Source organism: Gavialis gangeticus, unplaced genomic scaffold (assembly GCF_001723915.1).
Source record: "Gavialis gangeticus isolate Ggan-Ray unplaced genomic scaffold, GavGan_comp1, whole genome shotgun sequence".
NCBI lineage: Eukaryota > Metazoa > Chordata > Crocodylia > Gavialidae > Gavialis > Gavialis gangeticus.
Window position 1 is genome coordinate 17,903,459 of NW_017728994.1, and position 4,627 is coordinate 17,908,085.

Genomic DNA, 4,627 nt, shown 5'->3' on the forward strand with positions numbered 1-4,627 from the left:
TAGCCCAGGAACAGGTGGGCAGGCGACAGTGAGATCAGCCCCGAGCAGGCTCCCTGTTGCACGGGGCTAAGTAAAGACACTGAAATTAAAAACTTAAAGTTAAGTGAGTGAGCAGATGAGTCTTGCAACAACTAAGATTCACCCAGCCCAAAAGTTTCTTTCAGGCTTAAGAGAGATAACTGGCTTGATTCACACCTGAATGTTTTGTCTCACAGCAAAACCAGATCTTAAGATTGACAAGCCCATTGTCCCATATGAAGTACCTGTGAATTCTCCAAATTAACACCTTGCCTCAGAACAAATCATGGCTAATTCAACTTAATTGCCATTTCAGCCTAGGGCCTTAGCACAAGTTACCTTAAAACATTATAAAGACATTTAAAACAAGAACAGTCATTACATGGTGAGTACCCTCTAAGGGTGCCTGTAGACATGTGGGGACATCTGTTCTAACCTGCTGTAATTACAGCACATGGAAGCAGACTCTATTAATCGAGTCTGCTGGAGCATGCTAATTAGTACATTCCAGCAGCCACAGTATCTCATGTATTCAGTGTCCACACACTTTAAAATGGCAGTGGGGGCAATTTAACTAAAGCTTATGAGCTTCAGTTTAAGCACCTCTACCATCATTTTGAAACAAGGGACACTGAATATACTTGATGCTTTGGGTGCTTTAATTAGAGCAGCACAGGAGAATCCCTCTAATTAAAGCACCACCTCTACCCCCAGAGCATGTGTAAAGATGTCTTAAATGATTTAAAGATAAGTTACTCAAAAGGAGGTTTTTATCTTGGAAATGTTTTATCCATACAACCCAAGGTATTGTTTGGTCAGGAGAGATAAAATGCTTTATTTTCATTCCTCCAGCATCCCAGGATGAACAGCTCTCAATTGTTCTACTCTTTCTTATGCTACAGAACTTGAGTGGTGCCTCCCATCCCCACTGAGAGCAACTGTTTTGAGTTTAATTGCAGAGACCGCATCACTGTTCAATTTTAGCTTAAGCACAGAGACCCAAGGAGGTTGCTTCTCTGGGGCCCTGTGCTCTGGCCAAGGCCCAGCCACTCTGCTCTAAGCAGGGAGCAACCTCATTAGCAGGGATCTGAGTTTTCAGTTTCCCATGGAGAAATGGAAAAAAATGCAGATTTTCCACTTTTAGCTGAGAAAAATGTGGATTTTTATTTTTAACAGTGAAACATATGGATTTTTCACTTTTGCAAATAGCTCTCTGCAGGCTGGCAGAGTTCCAGCCTGCAAGAGACTGGGGGGAGTGGGAGAAAGGTGGTCAGGCAGGGGTTGCCTTGTGAATGTGCATGCTCACACATGCATATGGCTGTCAGGTAGCTTGGAAAGCAGCTCCCACAGGGAAGTTGGGGGGAGTGGAAGGTGGGATTGAGGCCCCCTAGGGAGAGAGTTGGGCAGCGGTGGGGCTGGGGCTGGGGCTTCTGTCCAGCTAGGGTATTGCATGGGGCTTGGGGCCTGGACACAGAATTTGAGGTCTCAGAACCCCAGCAGGGAGTGGACAGAGCTGCAGATGGCTTGTCTGGGATGCAGGGAGGTGGGGCTGGCTACCTACCACTGCATACACTCCTGGGGCAGGGCAGGGAGGGCATGGGGCCCCCAGATCTGGGCAAGGGTTGGGAGCAGGGTGCCTGCTGTGGGCTCAGGCTCCCCACCCTGCTGCCTTCCCCCCAAGGACTCTGCAGCCCAGGAAGGGGAGGGGGGTGCAGAGTTGTGCCCCTTGCTGGTGCTGGGTTGTCAGGGGCACCTTGCCATGGTACTCTGCCTGACTGTGCCACGTGCCACCTGCTGGGCTGCATAGGCTGCAGGAGGAAGGCAGCAGGGTGGGGAGGCTGAGCCTGCAGTGGGTAGCCCACCCCCACTCTCCCTACGGGCTCTGCACTAGCTATGCCACCCCCCCATGTGGGGGAGGGGGAGCCGGGCTCTGCCATCTGCTCCACTGCAGCAGCTGCCACCTCCTGCAGGTGGCAGCGAGGGCTTGGGTGCTACTGTGGGGGCAACGGGGGCTGCAGATCCGGGTCCCTGGCCCCATAGCCCTGCCAGCTAGGGGTGCCCTCTAGCAGGGGTGGGGGGGCTGTGGGTGGAGAGAAAGGGGCTCCAGTAGGGCCTAGGGGGCTGTGGTATAGAGTGAGAAGCACCAGCAGGGCTAGGGGGTCTGTGGTTTAGAAGTGAGGGGCCTGGACTTGCATCTTGGTGAGTGAAGGGGGCAAGGGGAGCTCTGATTGTCCATGATAAAAAAACCCCAAAATCATATACCAAAATGTATACCTATTTAGAATTTATTTTATTATAGTGACTGAGGCACTGGTAGACTTCCAAATTGCTTTAAAATTGTAAATATATCAATAAAACATTGTGTTCAACTGATATATATAGATATATAGAGATATATATAGATATAGTGGAATTTCATTTCAATCATGAATTTTGTTTTTTGTTTTTAATTTGTGATTTTTTTTATTATTATTTTTTTTTTATACAGAGAAAACCAGGACCCCTGGTCATCAGTTCCAGCTGAAACACAGGGCCCCAGAGTTGCAGGCTCTCTGAGACTCTGAGCTCAGGCTGAAACTGATGCAGCTCCTTGGGGAGAGGCTAAATAGCTGCAGGATGCTGGTGCTGGTGAAAACATGCAGTTCCAGCCTTGGGCCTTGTTGTTTGTGCCAGAACAGCTCCCCACTGCTAGCCAAGCATGACCACTGCTTCCCATAACTTCCCCCCCGCCCACTGACTCAGTCGCAATCCACTAACACACATGCAAGATTTTAATACTTTAATTTTTTAAAACTTTTTCACTTCTTTCTCTTTATTCTCCCCTCTCCTACCACCCCCACTTCACACTTTTTCAAGGTTTCTCCCCACCCTCTGCTGTGGCTGGGCCCCTACTGGATGTGGAGGGAGGGAAGACCCCATGCTTGTTTCTCTCTCTCAGCTACTTACCACCCTCCCACTCGCCTCTCCCACCACAGGGGAGACATAGAGTCCTGGTTCCAGCCTATGCCCCTGCTCACCAGCCCTCTAGGGGCAAGTCATAGTAGTGTAGGTCTGAAATTAACTGAAGACTTCACCTGAGATTGCTTTTAAAATGCTATTATTATATGACATGACAGCATTTTAACAGATTTATCATGTTATACAGGTAACCTGTGCCAAGCCCCTAGCATATAAATGGCTGTGCCAGGTCTGTTTTGACACAAATCATATTCTGGCCTAATCAAGGCTATGTTAAACCAGTTGTCTGTTTTTAACCTGAAATAAAATGTTTGTGCTGGGTGGGACTTATCCATTTCAAGACTCAGCTTCTGCTCCCTTGGTTAACTTTAAGTCTTTGATTTCTTATCTATCATGTGCTGTATGGTACAAATAACAGCAGGTTTTGCTATCCTTTCATTTTCTAGGTTTTCTCTTCTTCACATGCTAAAATCGCTTAAGCAAGTGGTTAATATTCCCATATCTGAGCTCTCTTATAACTTGAGAGCCTGCACTGGGAGCTTTAAGTACATGCTTCACCAACAAGAACAGACTGCAAAATCAATCAGAAGATTAAGCTTTTCTTTTTTGGATCTGTGTGATAGGACACATTATTGCAAATAATTTCCATGAAGTTTCCAAATTTATGTGAAGTGCTTATGGTGAGAGACGCTCATCTTTATTTGAAAATAAAGGTAACTTCTGCAAGATGTATGATGACAGTTACAGTAACAAGTGTTAGGATCCCATGGTGTCAAAAACTGTAGGGCACTCAAGAATTATAGTTGCTTTATAATAAAGCTTTATAAAGTAAGAACTATTTTTTTTAAATTATAGTTGCTGTTCCCTTGTAAGTGCCAACCAAAACTGAGACTCCATTATGCCAGGTTGGACTCTAAGTGTAAAAAGAGTCCTTGCCCAAAAGCTTAGATGAAAAACTGAAATAGAAACATCAGTAGAGAAAGGTGATGTGATTTTTTTTTTTCCCCCCCTCCGCCCCCATTGACACGTAGCCAGGTCATTAGCAAAGCTAGGAACAGAGCCCAACCATCTGAGTCCCAAACCAGTGCCTTCACTACAAGGACACAGTACTAAAATGGTAAATATTGGATGCTATCTTCAATTATGTTTTCTGTCCTATGAAGTATCACAGAAGTTAAGAAGGCATTATGTAAAGATCTATATAGACTTCTGTCAATTTTGTAAAAATAATTCATATGAGAAAAGTTGAAAGTACAGTTCTAGGTAAGAATATGCCTACCAGAAACCAGCTTAGTATTAATGGAGAGTAGACATACCCATTAGGGCTGTGTGAAATGGCTGTGTTTGGATTCGGTGTTGGATTCAGCCGTTTCAGAGGACAGTGATTCATTTCAGTTTTAGAATGCTGTCCCATTTTGTTCCTACTGAATATCCTCCGAATCTGTTTTGAATGGGTGCAAGGGAAGCTTCGTATAGCCCTACCTAGCCGTGCAGGGCTTGGGGTCAGGGGCTTGGGGCCCCAGCGGGAAGCAGGATGGGGCCCTGGGTGGCTCATCTGGGGGAGGCAGAGGGCCTCTGCCCTCTGTGCGGGAAAGGAGACCCCCACGTGAATCTCTGATCCATGTCACGCTGGGTAGCAGGGCAGGGAAGC